The following is a 21,307-nucleotide window of genomic DNA, read 5'->3' as shown; positions in this document are numbered from 1 at the left end:
ACATTAACCCTAACACAAGCCCAAACCCTAACCCTAACACTAACCCTAACACTAACCCTAACCCTAATGCTTATACCACCCTAACACAAACCCTAACACAAACCGTAACCCTAACCATAACCCTAAGCCTAAGTCAAATCCTAACCCGGACTGTAACTCTAACCCTAACTCTAACCCTAAACCTAAACCTAATGCTTAAACCAACGCTTATCCTAACCCTAACTCTAAACCTAACCCTAACCCTAACCCTAACAAAAAACCTGAAGCCTAACCCTAAGGCTAAACCTAATGTTTACAGCAACCCTAACCATAACACTAACACAAACCCTTAACCTAACCCTAACTGAAATCCTAACCTTAATCCTAACAATAACCATGACACAAACCCTAACCTTAAATCTAAACATAACCCTAACAATAAACCTAACCCTAACCCTAACACAAACCCTAACCCTAACCCTGACACAAACCCTTAACCTAACCCTAAACCTAATGTTTACACCAACCCTAACCATAACCCTAACACAAGCAATAGCCCTAACACTAACCCTAATCCTAAACCTAAACCTAAACCTAGGCCTAAACCTAACCTAACCCTAACCCTAACACAAACCATAAACCGAAACCTAACCCTAAGCCTAACAACAATCTTAACCCAAATGCTTATAGCAACACTAACCCTAATCCCTAACTCTCTCTCTCCCCAATCCCAACCCTAACCCTAACACACACGTTAAACCTAATCCTAACCCTAACCCTAACCCTTACCATCACCTTAAAACTAACCCTAACCCTAACCCTAACACCAACCCGAACCCTAATCCTAACCTTAACCATAACCATAACCCCATTCATAACCCAAATGCTTACACCAACACTAACCCTAATCCCTAACACTCTCTACTCCTAATTTCAACCCGAACCCTGACACACACCCGAAACCTAACCCTACACCTAATGCTTAACCAACCCTAACTACAACCCTAAAAATAACCATGAGACAAACTCTATACCTAACCCTAAACCTAATGCTTACACCAACGCTAATCCTAACATTAACACAAACCCTAAACCAAATCCTAACCCTAACACAATCAATAACCCTGACCTTAAAACTAACTCTAACACTAAACCTAAACCTAAATCTAATGTTCACACCAATCCTAAACCTAACCCTAACCCTAAACCTAACACTAATGCTTACACCAACCCTAACCCTAACCCTAAACCTAACCCTAACACTAAACCTAACCCTAACACTAACACATACCCTAACCTTACACAAACCCTAAACCTAACCCTAAACGTAATGTTTACACCAACCATAACACTAACCCTAACACAAAACCTAGCCCTAACCCTATCCATAACCCTAAACCTAACACAAACCCTAGGCCTAAACCTAACCCTAACCCTAACCCTAACCCTAACACAAAACCTAACTCTAACCCTAACCCTAACCCTAATGCGTACACCAACCCTAACCCTAACCCTAACACAAACCGTAACCGTAAACCTAATGCTTAGACCAACCCTAAACCTAACCCTATCACTAACCCTAACCCGAACCCTAACCCTAACCCTAAGCCTAATGCTTACACCAACCCTCACCCAATCACTAATATAAACCGTAACCATAACACTAACCCTAAGCCAAAGCCAAATCCTAACCTGGACTGTAACACTAACCCTAACTCTAACCCTAAACCTAAACCTAATGCTTACACCAACGCTAATCCTAACCCTAACACAAACTGTAACCCTAATCCTAACCCAATTCGAACCCTATCCCTGACCTTAACACTAACCCTAACACTAACTTAATGTTCACACCAATCCTATCCCTAATCCTAACCATTACCCTAACCCTAACTCTAAACCTAAGGCTTACACCAACCCTAACCCTAGCCCTAAACCTAACCTTCACCCTAACCCTAACCCTAACAATAACACAAAATCTAACCCTAACCCTAACACTAACCCAAACCATAACACAAACTCTCTCCTTAATGGTAAACTTCACCCTAATGCTTACACCAACCCTAACCCTAACTCTAACCCGAACGTTAAACTTGACGTACCCCTAAGTCTAACAATAACCCTAACCCTAATACTAACCCTAATGCTTACAGCAACCATAATCTAATCCCAACCCGAACCATACCCTGACCGTAACCCTAACCTTAACACTAACCCTAACCCTAACCCAATGCTTACACCAAACTTAACACAAAACCTAACCCTAACCGTAACACTAACACTAACATAAAACCCTAACCTTAAACCTGACACAAACCCTAACACTAACCCTAAATATAATGCTTACACAAGCCCTAAACCTAATACTAACACAAACCCTAACCCTAACTATAACTCTAAAACCCAATCGTAACCTAAATGCTTACACCAACACTAACCCTAATCCCTAACACTATCTAACCCTAATTCGGACCCTAAACCTAACACACACCATAAACCTAACCCTAAACCTAATGCTTACACCAATGCTAACCCCAACCCTAACACAAAACCTAACCCTAAACCTAACACAAAACCTAACCCTAACCCTAACCAGAAACCTAACCCTAAAACTAAACGTAACCCTAACCCTAATGATTACACCAACCCTAACTCTAACCCTAACCCAAACACTAGCCCTGAATATAACCCTAACCATAACACTAATCCTAACACTAAACCTAACCCTAATGCTTACACCAACCTTAACCCTAACCTTAACAAAAAACCCTAACCGTAACTCTAACCCTACCCTAACCCTAAACCAACCTGGAACCCTAACTTCAACTGTAACTCAAATGTTTACACCAACCCTAACACAATCCCAAGCACACCCTAACTCTAACCCTAACCCTAAACCTAACCCTAACCCTAACCCCAATCCTAACTCTAATGCTTACACCAACACTAACCTTAAACCTAACAATCTCTACCCTAAGCCCAACCCTAACACTAACACATACCCTAAACCAAACCCTAAACCTAATGCTTACACCAACCCTAAACCAAATCCTAAATCTCACACTCACGCTAACTATATCCCTAACTCTAACACCAACTTTAAACCTAACCCTCACCCTTACTCAAACCCTAACCCTAAGCCTAACCCAAACCTCAACCCGGAACGTTACCCAAACCCTAACTCTAACACTAACCCTAAACCTAATGCTTACAACAACCCTAACCTTAACCATAACCCTAACCCTAACCCTAGCCCTAAACCTAACCCTAACCCTAACCCCAATCCTAACTCTAATGCTTACACCAACACTAACCTTAAACCTAACAATCTCTACCCTAAGCCCAACCCTAACACTAACACATACCCTAAACCAAACCCTAAACCTAATGCTTACACCAACCCTAAACCAAATCCTAAATCTCACACTCACGCTAACTATATCCCTAACTCTAACACCAGCTTTAAACCTAACCCTCACCCTTACTCAAACCCTAACCCTAAGCCTAACCCAAACCTCAACCCGGAACGTTACCCAAACCCTAACTCTAACACTAACCCTAAACCTAATGCTTACAACAACCCTAACCTTAACCATAACCCTAACCCTAACCCTAGCCCTAAACCTAACCCTAACCCTAACCCTAACCGTAACCTTAACACTAATGCTTACACCAACGCTAACTCTAACGCTAGCCCGAAACTTAACCCTGACCTATCTCTAACACTAACCCGAACACAAACCATAACCCTAACCCTAACCCTAAACCTGACACAAACCCTACCCTTAACCCTAAACCTAATGCTTACACCAATCGTAACACAAATCCTAACTCTAATCCTAAAACTAAAACAAACCCTAAACCTAACCCTAACCCTAAACCTGACGCATAACCTAACACTAACCCTAAATATAATGCTTACACCATCCCTAGCCCTAACCCTAACCCTAAACCTAACCCTAACCTAAACCTAACCCTAACACAAACCCTGAACCTAACCCTGAGAAAAACAATAAACCTAATGATTACACCAACCCTAACCCTAACACAACCCTAACCCTAACCCTAACCCTAAACCTAAAGCTAACCCTAAGCCTAACACAAACCATTACCCTAACTCTAACCCTAACACAAAGACCTAACCCTAACCATAACTCTAACCCTAATGCTTACACCAACCATAACTCTAATCCCAACCCGAACCATACCCTGACTATAACCCTAACCCTGACCGTAACCATGATGCTAACCCTGACCCAATGCTTACACCAAACTTAACACAAAACCTAACCCTAACCGTAACCCTAACACTAACACAAACGCTAACCCTAAACCTGACACAAACCCTAACACTAACCCTAAATATTATGCTTACACAAACCCTAAACCTAACTCTTACACAAACCCTAACCCTACCCATAACCCTAAACCGAAACCTAACACTGACCGTAACACTAACACTAAAATTAACCCTAACCCTAAACCTATGCTCAGAAAAACACTAACCCTAACCTAACACTAAATCTTACACAAACCCTAACCCTAACCCTAACCCTAACCCTAATGGTTACACCAACCATAATCCTGACCCTATCACAAACCCTAACCCTAACACTAACCCTAACCCTGACACATAACATAACACTTCCCTAAATATAATGCTTACACCATCCCTAACCCTAACACAAACCCTAACCCGAACTCTAACCCTAACCCTAACACAAACCCTAACCCTAACCATAACTCTAAACCGAACCCTAACCCTGACCGTAACATTAACCCTAACACTAAATATAACCCTAAACCTAATGCTTAAACCAACCCCTAATCCTAAACCTAAACTTCACACTCACCCTAACCCTAACTCTAATCCTAATACAAACCGTAACCCTAACCCTAACCCTAACCCTAACACCAACCCGAACCCTAATCCTAACCTTAACCATAACCATAACCCCATTCATAACCCAAATGCTTACACCAACACTAACCCTAATCCCTAACACTCTCTACTCCTAATTTCAACCCGAACCCTGACACACACCTGAAACCTAACCCTACACCTAATGCTTAACCAACCCTAACTACAACCCTAAAAATAACCATGAGACAAACTCTATACCTAACCCTAAACCTAATGCTTACACCAACGCTAATCCTAACATTAACACAAACCCTAAACCAAATCCTAACCCTAACACAATCAATAACCCTGACTTTAAAACTAACTCTAACACTAAACCTAAACCTAAATCTAATGTTCACACCAATCCTAAACCTAACCCTAACCCTAAACCTAACACTAATGCTTACACCAACCCTAACCCTAACCCTAAACCTAACCCTAACACTAAACCTAACCCTAACACTAACACATACCCTAACCTTACACAAACCCTAAACCTAACCCTAAACGTAATGTTTACACCAACCATAACACTAACCCTAACACAAAACCTAGCCCTAACCCTATCCATAACCCTAAACCTAACACAAACCCTAGGCCTAAACCTAACCCTAACCCTAACCCTAACACAAAACCTAACTCTAACCCTAACCCTAACCCTAATGCGTACACCAACCCTAACCCTAACCCTAACACAAACCGTAACCGTAAACCTAATGCTTAGACCAACCCTAAACCTAACCCTATCACTAACCCTAACCCGAACCCTAACCCTAACCCTAAGCCTAATGCTTACACCAACCCTCACCCAATCACTAATATAAACCGTAACCATAACACTAACCCTAAGCCAAAGCCAAATCCTAACCTGGACTGTAACACTAACCCTAACTCTAACCCTAAACCTAAACCTAATGCTTACACCAACGCTAATCCTAACCCTAACACAAACTGTAACCCTAATCCTAACCCAATTCGAACCCTATCCCTGACCTTAACACTAACCCTAACACTAACTTAATGTTCACACCAATCCTATCCCTAATCCTAACCATTACCCTAACCCTAACTCTAAACCTAAGGCTTACACCAACCCTAACCCTAGCCCTAAACCTAACCTTCACCCTAACCCTAACCCTAACAATAACACAAAATCTAACCCTAACCCTAACACTAACCCAAACCATAACACAAACTCTCTCCTTAATGGTAAACTTCACCCTAATGCTTACACCAACCCTAACCCTAACTCTAACCCGAACGTTAAACTTGACGTACCCCTAAGTCTAACAATAACCCTAACCCTAATACTAACCCTAATGCTTACAGCAACCATAATCTAATCCCAACCCGAACCATACCCTGACCGTAACCCTAACCTTAACACTAACCCTAACCCTAACCCAATGCTTACACCAAACTTAACACAAAACCTAACCCTAACCGTAACACTAACACTAACATAAAACCCTAACCTTAAACCTGACACAAACCCTAACACTAACCCTAAATATAATGCTTACACAAGCCCTAAACCTAATACTAACACAAACCCTAACCCTAACTATAACTCTAAAACCCAATCGTAACCTAAATGCTTACACCAACACTAACCCTAATCCCTAACACTATCTAACCCTAATTCGGACCCTAAACCTAACACACACCATAAACCTAACCCTAAACCTAATGCTTACACCAATGCTAACCCCAACCCTAACACAAAACCTAACCCTAAACCTAACACAAAACCTAACCCTAACCCTAACCAGAAACCTAACCCTAAAACTAAACGTAACCCTAACCCTAATGCTTACACCAACCCTAACTCTAACCCTAACCCAAACACTAGCCCTGAATATAACCCTAACCATAACACTAATCCTAACACTAAACCTAACCCTAATGCTTACACCAACCTTAACCCTAACCTTAACAAAAAACCCTAACCGTAACTCTAACCCTACCCTAACCCTAAACCAACCTGGAACCCTAACTTCAACTGTAACTCAAATGTTTACACCAACCCTAACACAATCCCAAGCACACCCTAACTCTAACCCTAACCCTAAACCTAACCCTAACCCTAACCCCAATCCTAACTCTAATGCTTACACCAACACTAACCTTAAACCTAACAATCTCTACCCTAAGCCCAACCCTAACACTAACACATACCCTAAACCAAACCCTAAACCTAATGCTTACACCAACCCTAAACCAAATCCTAAATCTCACACTCACGCTAACTATATCCCTAACTCTAACACCAACTTTAAACCTAACCCTCACCCTTACTCAAACCCTAACCCTAAGCCTAACCCAAACCTCAACCCGGAAAGTTACCCAAACCCTAACTCTAACACTAACCCTAAACCTAATGCTTACAACAACCCTAACCTTAACCATAACCCTAACCCTAACCCTAGCCCTAAACCTAACCCTAACCCTAACCCTAACCGTAACCCTAACACTAATGCTTACACCAACGCTAACTCTAACGCTAGCCCGAAACTTAACCCTGACCTATCTCTAAACTAACCCGAACACAAACCATAACCCTAACCCTAACCCTAAACCTGACACAAACCCTACCCTTAACCCTAAACCTAATGCTTACACCAATCGTAACACAAATCCTAACTCTAATCCTAAAACTAAAACAAACCCTAAACCTAACCCTAACACTAAACCTGACGCATAACCTAACACTAACCCTAAATATAATGCTTACACCATCCCTAGCCCTAACCCTAACCCTAAACCTAACCCTAACCTAAACCTAACCCTAACACAAACCCTGAACCTAACCCTGAGAAAAACAATAAACCTAATGATTACACCAACCCTAACCCTAACACAACCCTAACCCTAACCCTAACCCTAAACCTAAAGCTAACCCTAAGCCTAACACAAACCATTACCCTAACTCTAACCCTAACACAAAGACCTAACCCTAACCATAACTCTAACCCTAATGCTTACACCAACCATAACTCTAATCCCAACCCGAACCATACCCTGACTATAACCCTAACCCTGACCGTAACCATGATGCTAACCCTGACCCAATGCTTACACCAAACTTAACACAAAACCTAACCCTAACCGTAACCCTAACACTAACACAAACGCTAACCCTAAACCTGACACAAACCCTAACACTAACCCTAAATATTATGCTTACACAAACCCTAAACCTAACCCTTACACAAACCCTAACCCTACCCATAACCCTAAACCGAAACCTAACACTGACCGTAACACTAACACTAAAATTAACCCTAACCCTAAACCTATGCTCAGAAAAACACTAACCCTAACCTAACACTAAATCTTACACAAACCCTAACCCTAACCCTAACCCTAACCCTAATGGTTACACCAACCATAATCCTGACCCTATCACAAACCCTAACCCTAACACTAACCCTAACCCTGACACATAACATAACACTTCCCTAAATATAATGCTTACACCATCCCTAACCCTAACACAAACCCTAACCCGAACTCTAACCCTAACCCTAACACAAACCCTAACCCTAACCATAACTCTAAACCGAACCCTAACCCTGACCGTAACATTAACCCTAACTCCTAATGCTTAAACCAACCCCTAATCCTAAACCTAAACCTCACACTCACCAAAACCCTAACTCTAATCCTAAAACAAACCGTAACCCTAACCCTAACCCTAACCCTAACACCAACCCGAACCCTAATCCTAACCTTAACCATAACCATAACCCCATTCATAACCCAAATGCTTACACCAACACTAACCCTAATCCCTAACACTCTCTACTCCTAATTTCAACCCTAACCCTGACCCACACCCGAAACCTAACCCTACACCTAATGCTTAACCAACCCTAACTACAACCCTAAAAATAACCATGAGACAAACTCTAAACCTAACCCTAAACCTAATGCTTACACCATCCCAAACCATAACCCTAACCGTAACCCTAACACAAACCCTAACCCTAACAGTATCCCTTACCCTAAAGCTAACACCAGCTCTAAATCTAACCGTAGCGCTGACCCTAATCCTAATGCTTAGCCCAAACCTAAACAAACTCTCACCCTAAACTACCATAACCCTGACAGAAACCCTAACCATAACCGTAAAGCTAATGCTTACACCAACCCTAACGCTACCCTAACACAAACCCTAACCCTAATCCTAACCCAAACCCTAATGCTTACAGCAACCCTAACATATCCTAACCCTAACCCTAACCCTAAACCTAACACAAAACCTAACCCTGACTCTAACCCGAACCCAAACCCTAACATTAACCCTAACCCTAACCTAATGCTTACACCATCCCAAAAGCTAACCCTAAACTTAACCCTAATACAAACCCTAACACTAACCGTAACCCTAACCCTAATGCTTACACCAACTCTAACGCTAACCTGAAGCCAAACCCTGACATTACCCCTAACCCTAACACTAACCCTAATATTAACACTAAAGCCAATGCTTACAGCAACCCTAACCCTATCACAAACCTTAACCCTAACCCTAATCGTAACCCTGACACAAACCCTAACAATAAAAACAAAACCTAAAGCTTAAAAAACCCTAAACCTAACTCTAAAACTAACCCTAACACTACCCCAAAACCTAAAACTAACCCTAATGCTAACCCTAACACAAACCCTAAGCCTAACCCTAACCCTAACACAAACCCTAACCGTAACCCTAAGGCTAACACAAACCTTAACCTAACCCTAACCCTAACCCTAATGCTTACACCAACCCTAACTCTAACCCTAACCCGAACTCTAGCCCTGAATATATCCCTAACCCTAACACTAACCCTCACCCTAAACCTAACCCTAATGCTTACACCAACCTTAACCCTATCCTTAACAAAAAACCCTAACCCTAACTCTAACCCTAACCCTAACAATAAACCTACGTAGAACCCTAACTTCAACTGTAGCTCAAATGTTTACACCAACCCTAACCCTATCCCAAGCACACCCTAACTCTAACCCTAACCCTAAACCTAACCCTAACCCTAACCCCAATCGTAACCGAAATGCTTACACCAACAATAACCCTACCCTAACAATCTCTACCCTAAGCTCAACCCAAACACTAACACATAACCTAAACCAAGCCCTAAACCTAATGCTTACACCAAATCTAACCCTAATCCTAAATCTCACGCTAACTATATCCCTAACCCTAACACCAACTTTAAACCTAAACCCAGCCATAACACAAACCAAACCCTAATCTTAACCCAAAACTTAACCCGGAACGTTACCCTAACCCTAACTCTAAAAGTAACCCTAAAGATAATGCTTACACTAACCCTAACCCTAACTCTAACCCTAACCGTAACCCTAACCCTAATGCTTACACCAACCCTAACTGTAACGCTAACCCGAAACTTAACCCGGATGTATCTCTAACCCTAACACAAACCATAATCCTAACCCTAACCGAAACGCTGACACAAACCTTAACCTTAACCCTAAACCTAAAGCTTACACCAACCCTAACACAAACCCTAACCCTAATCCTAAAACTAAAACAAACTCTAAACATAACCCTAACCCTAACCCGGACACATAACCTAAAACTAACCCTAAATATAATGGTTACATCATCCCTAACCCTAACCCTAATCCTTACCCTGATGCTTACACCAAATCTAAAGAAACCCTAACCCTAACCCTAACAGGAAATATATCCCTAACCCTAACCCAAACCCTTACACAAACCCTAACCCGAATCCTAAACCTAATGGTTACACCAACCTGAAACCGAACCCTAACCCTAAACCTAACCCTAAACCTAATCCTAAATCCTAACCCTTACCCTAACACAAACCCTAACCCTAACACTAACCCTAATGCTTACATGAACCCTAACCCCAGCACTAACACAAAGCCTAACCATAACCCTAACCATAATCCTATCACTAACCCTAACCCTAAGCCTAACTGAAACATTAATCCTAAACCAACCTTGATCCCTAACCCCAACCGTACCCCAAATTTTTACACCAACCTTAACCCTAACCATAACCTAAGCCAACCTGAAACCCTAACACCAACCGTAACCAAAAGGCTTACACCAAGCATAACACTAACCCTAAGACTCTCTAAATCTAAGCCTATCCCTATCCCTAACACAAACCTTAAACCTAACCCTAAACCTAATGCTTACACCAACAATAAACCAAACCCTAAACCTCACACTCATGCTAACCCTAACCCTAAAACAAACCCTAACCCTAACCCTAAACCCTAACTATAACCCTACAGCTTACACCAACCCAAACCCTAACCCTAACACAAATCCTAAACCTAACCCTAACCCTAACCCTAACACAAACCCTAAGCCTAGACCTAAACCCTAACCCAAACTTTAACCCAGAAAGTAACCCTAACCCTATATCTAACCCTAACCCTAAAGCTAATGCTTAAACAACGCTAACCCCAAACCGAATCCTCAGCCTCACCCTCACCCTAACCCTAACCTTAACCCTAACACAAACCCTAACACTAAACTTAACGGTAACCTTAATGCTTACACCAACCCTAACACGAACACTAACCCTAACCCTAACCCTAAGCCTAACCCTAACCCTTACACTACACTTAACCAAAACACTAACACAAACCCTGCCCCTCACTGTAACCATAACTGAACCCTAACACAAACCTGAACCCTAACGCTTAAACTACCATAAACCTTTATGCTTACACCAACCCTAACCCTAACCCTAACACAAAACCTGACCCGTACCCTAACATTAACCCTAAACAACCTGGAACCTTAACCACAATCGTTATCCAGAAGATTACGCCAACACTAACCCTAACCCTAACCCTTACCCTAACAAAAACCCTAACCATAAACCTAAGACTATCCCTAATGCTTACATCAACCCTAACCTAACTTTAACACAAACCATAACCCTAACACAAACAATGACACTAACCCTAACACAAACCCTAACCCTAACCCTAACCCTAACCATAGCCATAACCCTACCCCTAACACGCACTGTAATCCTAACCCTATCTCTAACCCTAACCCTAAACCTAATGCTTACACCAACGCTAACCCTAACCCTAACACAAACACAAACCCTAACCCTAACCTAACCAACAACATAACCCTAACCCTAACCCGAACCATAACCCTAATAGTAACCCTAACCCTAACCTAATGCTTACACCATTCCAAAACCTAACCCTAAACCTAACCTTAACACAAACCCTAACCCTAACAGTAACCCTAACACAAATGCTTACACGAACTCTAACTCTAACGCTAACCTGACCCCAAACCCTGACAATACCCCTAACCCTAACACTAACCCTATACCTAAACCTAATCCTGACACAAACCCTAACCCTAGACCTATCCCTAACGCTAATGCTTACACCAACCCTAACACAAACCCTAACTCTAACCGTAAGCTGAACCTAACCCTGACCGTAACCCCAACCCCAACAAAAACCCTAAACGTAACACTAACCGTAATGCTTACACCAACCCTAATTCTTACCCTAACACTAAACCTAACACTGAGCGTAACCCTAACACAAACCCTATCCCTAAACCTAACATTAACCCTAATGCTTACACCAACCCTAAACCTAACCCTAACCATAAAACACAAACCGAAACCCAGACTCTTACCCTAGCACTAACACAAACCCTACCCCTAACCAGAACCCTTACTATAACCCTAACACAAACCCTAACACTTACCCCAATCCTAAACCTAATCCTAACCCTAACCCAGGACGTATCCCTAACCATAACGCTAACCCGAACCTTAACCCTGACGTACCACTAACCCTAACACTAACCCTAACCCTAACCCTAATTCTTACACCAAGCCTAACACCAACCCTAATCCTAACCATAACACAAACCCAAACCGTAACACTAACCCTAACGCCTAACACAAACCATAACCCTAACCCGAAACCGACCCTAAAACTAACCCTCACCCTAACCCTAGCCCTAAACCTAACCATAACACAAACCCTAACAATAACCCTGAAGCTAAGCCATAACCTAACACGAACGTAACTCTAACCCTAACTCTATACCTAACCCTAAGCCTAATGCTTACACCAACCCTAACACAAACCCTAACTCAAACCCTAAACTGAACCCTACCCTGACCGTAACCCCAACCCTAACACTAACCCTAAACGTAACCCTATCCGTAATGCTTACACCACCATAACTCTAATACTAACCATAACCCTAACACTGACCTTAACCCTAAAATTAACACAAAACCTATCCCTAAATATAACACTAACACCAACACAAACTGAAACCCAGACTCTTACCCTAACACTAATACAAACCCTAACCCTAACAATAACCCTTACTATAACCCTAACACAAACCCTAACACTACACCAACCCTAACCCTAATCCTTACCCTAACACGGAATGTAACCCTAAACGTAACGCAAACCCGAACCTTAATCCTGACGTACCACTAACCCTAACACTAACCCTAACCATAATGCTTACACCAAGCCTAACACCAACCCTAACCCTAACCATAAAACAAACACTAACCATGACACTAACCCAATGCCTAACACAAACCCTAACCCTAACCCTAACCCGAAAAAGACCCTAACCCTGACCGTAACCCTAACACTAACACTAACCCTAACGCTAAACCTAATCCTTACACCAACCCTAACCCTAATCCTAAACCTAAACCTCACACTAACCCTAACCCTAAACCTAACCATAACACAAACCCTAACCATAACCCTGACACTAAGCCAAACTCTAACACGAACGTAACCCTAACCCTAACTCGAACACTATCCCTAAACCTAATGCTTACACCAACCCTAACTGTAACCCTAACCCTAACACAAACCCTAACCCTATCCCTAACCCTAACACAGATTCTAAACCGAACCCTAACCCTAACCCTAAAATAAACCATAAACCTAACCTGAAGCCGAAAACCGACCCTAACCCTGACCGTAACCCTTGCACTAACAATAACCCTATGGCTAAACCTAAAACTCACACTAATCTTAACCCTAACCCTAAATCTAACAAAAAGCCTAACCAGAACCCTGACGCTAAGCCAAACACTAACACGAACAGAACCCTAACCCTAACTCTAACCCTATCCCTAAACCTAATGCTTACACCAACCATAACCCTAACCCTAACCTGAATCTTAACAGTGAAGTACCCCTAAGCCTAACACTAACCCTAACCTTCAACCTAACCCTAACACTAATGCTTACAGCAATTCTAACACAAACCCTAACCTTAACCCTAAACAAACCATACCCCTAAACCTAATCCTAACACTGACACAAACCATAACACTAACCCTAAACCTAATGCTTACACCAATTCTTAATATAACCCTAACTATAAACCAAACCGTAAGCTTAACCCTAAGCCTAATCCTAATGCTTACACCCACCTTAACCGTAACCCTTACACAAACCCTAAACCTAACCCTAACAATAACACAAAGACTAACCCTAAGCCTATCCCTAAACCTAATGCTTACACCAACCCTAACCCTAACTCTAACCCTAACACAAACCCTAACCTTAAGCCTAACCCTAACCCTAATGGTTAAAGCAACCCTAACCCTGACCCTAACCCTAGCCCTAAACGAACACTAACCCTAACCCTAAGCCTAACCCTAATGCTTACACCAACCCTAACTCTAATCCTAACCCGAATCCTAACCTTGACAGTAACCCTAACACTAACCATAACCCTAATGTTAACCTATTGCTTATACCAACCCTAACCCTAACCATAACCCCAACCCTAACACTAACACAAACCATAACCCTAACCCTGACAAAAAAAATAACCATAACACTAAATCTAAGGCTTACACCACCCTAACCCTAACTCTAAACCTAAACCTAACCCTAACCCTCACCCTAAGCCTATCACAAACCTTAAGTCTAACCCTAAACCAAACCCTAATTCTTACACCAAACCTAAGACTACCCTAACTCAAACCCTAACTCTAACCCTAACATTAAAACTAACCCTAACCCAACCCTAACAGTAATGCTTACACCAACCCTAACTCTAATCCTAATCCTAACCCGAACCCTAACCCTGACCATAACCTTAACCCTAACACTAACCCTAACCCTAACCCTTACCCTAACCCTAATGCTTAAACCAACCCTAACACTAACCCTAAGATGAAACTTAACCCTAACCCTAATACTAAACCTAACACAGACCCTAACCCTAACCATAACCATAACCCGAACCATAAACCTGACCTTAACGCCAATCCTAGCACTAACTATAACAATAAATCCTAATGCTTACACGAATCATTAACCCTAACCCTAAACCTCACCCTCACACTAACCCTAACTCTAACCATAACACAAACCCTAACACTAACCCTAACACAAACCCGAACACTAACCCTAACACAAACCCTAAGCAGGACCGTAACCGTAACCCTAACTCTAACCCTAACTATAAACCTAATGATTACACGAACCCTAACCCTAACCCTAACACAAACCTAAACCTTAACCTAACCCTAACACAAAACCTAACCCTAACCGTAACCCTAAGACAAAACCTAACAATAACCCTAAACCTAATGCTTACACCAACCCTAACTCTAACACTAACCAGGACCCTAACCCTCACCGTAACCCTAACCCTAACACTAACCCTAACCGTAACCCTAAACCTAATGCTTACACCAACCTAAACTATAATCCTAACTCGTAACCTAAACCTGACCTAACCCGACCATTAACACTAACCCTAACACTAAACATAATGCTTACACCAACACTAACCTTAACCCTAAACCTAACCCTCACCCTAACCGTAACTGTAACAATAACCATAAGCCTAACACAAACCCTAACCATAACCCTGACGCTAACCCAAACCCTAACACGAACGTAACCCTAACCCTATATCTAACCCTAACCCTAATGCTTACACCAACCCTAACTCTAACGCTAACCTGAACCTTAACCCTGACGTACCACTAAGCCTAACACTAACCCTAATCCTAACCCTAACTCTAATGCTTAAAGTAATCCTAACACAAACCCTAACCCTAACACCACCCATAACCCTAGACCTAACCCTAAACCTGACACAAACCCTAACCCTAACCCTAAAACTAATGCTTACACCAATTCTTTTTCTTAATTATTTATGATTTAACTTCAGTAATTACATTGTATTATGTGGCACAGTTACATAGATACTTGGGTTCTCCCCACCCCTCCCCAAACCCTCCGAATAACCCTAACCATAACACAAACCCTAAGCATAACCCTAAGCCTAATCCTAATGCTTACATCAACCCTAACCCTAACCCATACACAAGTCCTAAACCTAACCATAACCATAACACAAAGCATAACCCTAAATCTAACCCAAACCCCAAGGCTTACACCAACCCTAACCCTGACCCTAACCCTAACTCTAAACCTAACACTAACCCTAACCGTAAGCCTAACCCTAATGCTTACACCAAACCTAACTCCAAGGCTAACCCGAACCCTAAACCTGACCGTAAACCTAACACTAACACTAACCCTAACGTTAACCTACTGCTTATACCAACCCTAACCCTAACCCTAACCCTAACCCTAAAACAATCCCTAACCCTAACCGTAACCTAAACCTAACCCTAATGCTTACACCAACCCTAACTCTAACGGTAACCGTAAACTTAACGTTGATGTACCCATAACCGTAACACTAGACCTAATCCTATCCCTAATGCTTACAGCAATCCTAACACAAACACTAACCCTATCCGAAACACAAACCATAACCATAACGCTAAACCTAACCCTGACAAAAACCCTAGCCCTAACCCTAAACCTAATGCTTACACCAATTCTAAACCTAAAGCTATCCTAACACAAAACCTAAGCATAACCCTAAGACTAACCCTGATGCTTACACAACCCTAACCCAATCCTTACAAAAACCGTAAACCTAAACCTAACCCTAACACAAACCCTAACCCTGACAAAAACCCTGTCCCTAACAGCAAACCTAATGCTTACACTAACCCTAACCTAACCCTAAACCTAACGCAAATCCTAACCTTAACACAAACCCTAACCCTAAGCCTAACACTGACACAAACCCTAAACCTAACACTAAAACTAATGCTAACACGAACCCTAACCCTAAACCTAAACCTAACTCAAACCCTAACCCTAACACAAACCCTAACCCTAACCATAACCATAATCCTAATGCTTACACCAACCCTAACTCTAACCCTAACCCGAACCCTAGCCTGACCGTAAGCCCAACCATAACACTAACCCTAACCGTAACCCTATCCGTAAAGGTTAAACCAACCCTAAAACTAATCCTAACACTAACACTAACACTGACCGTAACCCTAACCCTAAGACAAACCCTATTCCTAAACCTAGCAATAACTCTAATGCTTCCACCGACATTAACACTAACATTAACACACACCCTAACTCTAACGCTAACCCTAACCCAAAACCTAACTGGAACCCTAACCTCAACTGTAATTCAAATGTTTACACCAACCCTAACCCTATCCCAAGCACACCCTAACTCTAACCCTAACCATAAACCTAAACCTAACCGTAACCGTAACACAAACCTTAACCCAAACCCTAATCCCAATCGTAACCCAAATGCTTACACCAACACTAACCCTAACACAACAATCTCTATCCTAAGCCCATCCCTAACATTAACACACCCCTAACCCAAACCCTAAACCGAATGCTTACACCAACCCTAAGCCTAATTCTAAATCTCACACTCATGCTAACCATAAACCTAACCCTAACACCAACTTTAAACTTAACCCTAAACCTAACACAAACCCTAACCCTAACCCTAAGCCTAACGCACACCTTAACCCGGAACGTTACCCTAACCCTAACTCTAACCCTAAACCTAAACCTAATGCTTGCACTAACCCTAACCCTAAACCTAACACAAACCCTAACCATAATCGTACCCCTAACCCTAATGCTTACACCAACCCTAACTCTAAAGCTAACCCGAAAATTAACTCTCACACAAACCCCAACCCTAACCTTAGCACAAACCATAACCCTAACCCTAACCCTAACACTGACACAAACCCTAACCTTAACCCTAACCCTAAAACAAACCCTAAACTTAACCCTAACCCAAACCCTGACACATAACCTAACAATAACCCTAAATATAATGCTTACACCAACCTTAACCCTAACCCTAACACAAAACCTAACCCGAACTCTAACCCTAATCCTAACACAAACCCTAACCCTAACCGTAACCCTAACCGTAATGCTTACACCAACCCTAACTCTAACACTAACTCGAAAATTAACCCTGACGTATCTCTTACCCTCACACAAAAACCAACCATAACTCTAAAGTGAACCCTAACCCTGACCGTAACCCTAACCATAACACGAAATCTAACCCTAAACCTAATGCTTACACCAACCCCTTATCCTAACCCTAAACCTCACACTCACCTAACATTCACCAAAACCCTTACCCTAACAGTAACACAAAACCTACCCGTAATCCTAACACTAACCCAAACCCTGATACGGGACGTAACACTAATATTAACCCTAACTCTAACCCTAACCCTAAACCTAATGCTTACACCAACCCTAACCCTAACCCTAACCCTAACACAAACCCTATCCCTAATGGTAACCTTAACCCTAATGCTTACACCAACCCTAACTCTAACACTAACCCGAAATTTAAACCTGAAGTACCCCTAAGCCTAACACTAACCCTAACCCTAATAATAACCCTAATGTTTACACCAAGCCAAAAATGAACCCTCGACCTAACCATAACAGAAAACCTAAAACTAACCCTAACCCTAACACTAACACAAACCCTATTCCTAACCATAACCCGAACCCTAACCCTCACCGTAACCCTAAAACTAACACGAACCCTAACGTTAAACCTAATGCTTACACCAATACTAACCCTAACCCTAACCCGAACCCTAACACAAACCCTAACAGAAACCCTAACCCTAACCATAACCCTACACCTAATGCTTACGCCACCTTAACCCTAACCCTAAACCTAACCCTAACACTAAACCTAACCCTTACCCTAACACAAACCCTAACCATAACCGTGAGAGAAACCCTAAACCTAACCCTAATACTTATGTTTACATCAAACCTAACCAAAACCCTAACACAAACCCTAGCCCTAACCCTATCCATAACCCTAAACCTAACACAAACCCTAGGCCTAAACCTAACCCTAACCCTAACACTAACCCTAACACAAACCCTAAACCTAACCCTAAACCTAGCAAAAACCCTACCCTAACTCGAATCCTAACCCTAATACAAATCCTAACCCTAAGCCTAACCATAACCCTAACCCTGACACAAACCCTAACCCTAACTGTAAACCTAATGCTTACACCAACCCTAACCCTAACCCTAAACCTAACCCTAACCCTAACACTAACCCTAATGCTTACACCAACTCTAAACGTAACTGTATACAAACCCTAAACCTAACCCTAACCATAAGCCTAACCAAAACCCTAACCCGAACCGTAACACTAAGCATAACTCGAACCCTAACCCTAAACCTCTTGCTTACAGCAACACTAACCCTAACCTAACTCTAACCCTAACCCTAATCCTAACACAAACCCTAAACCTAACCCTAACCCTAAGCCCAATTGTAACCAAAATGCTTACACCAACACTAACCCTAATCTCTAACACTCTCAACCCGAAATTCCAACCCTAACCCTCACACACACCATAAACCTAACCGTAAACCTAATGCTTACACCAACCCTCAACCTAATCCTTAATCTCAATCTCACTCTAACCCTAACCTTAACCCTAACACAAACCCTAACCCTAACCCTAACCGTAATGCTTACACCAACACTAACCCTAACCCTAACACAAACCGTAACCGTAAACCTAAACCTAAGCCTAAGCCAAAACCTAATACGGACTGTAACCCTAACCCTAACTCTAACCCTAACCCTTAACCTAATGCTTACATCAACGCTAACCCTAACCCTAACACAAACCCTAACACTAATCCTACCCATAACCTGAACCCTAACCCTGACCATAACACTAACCCTAACACTAACCCTAACACTAACCCCAATGTTTACACCAACCCTAACCTTAACCCTAACACTAACCCGAAACAGAACCCTAATGCTGAATGTAATCCTAACACTAAGTTAGCCCTAACGCTAAACCTAATGCTTACACCCACCCTAACCCAAAGCCTAAACCTCACCCTCAGGCTAACCCTAACATAAACATTAACCCAAACCCTAACCCTAATCCTAACCCTAACCCTAACGCTAAGCCCAATGCTTACACCAACCCTAACCCTAAACCTAAACCTAACCCTAACACTAAACCTAACCCTAACCCTAACACAAAACCGAACCCTAATCCTGACACAACCCCTAAACCTAACCCTAAAATTAATGTTTACACCAACCCTAACCCTAAACCTAACACAAACCCTAGGCTTAAACCTAACCCTAAACCTAACCCTACCACAAATCCTAACCCTAAACCTAACCCTAACCCTAATCGTAACCCACATGCTTATACCTACACTAACCCTAATCCCTAACACTCTCTACCCCTAATCCCAACCCTAACCCTAACACACACCTTAAACCTAACCCTAAGGCTAATGCTTACACCAACCATAAACCTAACCCTAATTCTCAATCTCACGCTAACCCTAACCTTAACACTAACACAAACCCTAACCCTAACCCTAAGCCTAAGCCAAACCCTAACACGGACTGTAACCCGAACCCTAACTCTAACTCGAACCCTAAATCTAATGCTTACATCAAAGCTAACCCTAACACTAACACAAATCCTAGCACTAATCTTAACCCTCAACCGGGCCCTAACCCTGACCGTAACCCTAACACTAGCAGTACCCCTAATACAAAACCTATTGCTTACACCAACCCTAACCGTAACCCTAAAAATAATGAGAACCCCCACCCTAAACGTGCACGTAACCCTAACACTAATACTAACCCTAACGCTGAACATAATGCTCACACCAACCCAAACCCCAAACCTAAACCTAACACAAAACCTAACCCTAATTGTAACCTTAGCCATAATGCTTACAACAACCCTAAATCTAACGCTAACCCAAACCTTAACCCAGACGTACAACTAAAATTAACAGTGACCCTAATCTAACCCTAACCCTAATGCTTACACCAAGCCTAACACCAACCCTAAACCTATCACTTACATAAACTCTAAACCTAACCCTAACCCTAACCCTAACACGAACCCTACTCCTGACCGTAACCCTAACACCAACACTAACCTAACGCTAAAACTAAT

Source organism: Ochotona princeps, chromosome X (assembly GCF_030435755.1).
Source record: "Ochotona princeps isolate mOchPri1 chromosome X, mOchPri1.hap1, whole genome shotgun sequence".
Taxonomy (NCBI): domain Eukaryota; kingdom Metazoa; phylum Chordata; class Mammalia; order Lagomorpha; family Ochotonidae; genus Ochotona; species Ochotona princeps.
This window is presented reverse-complemented; position numbering follows the sequence as displayed.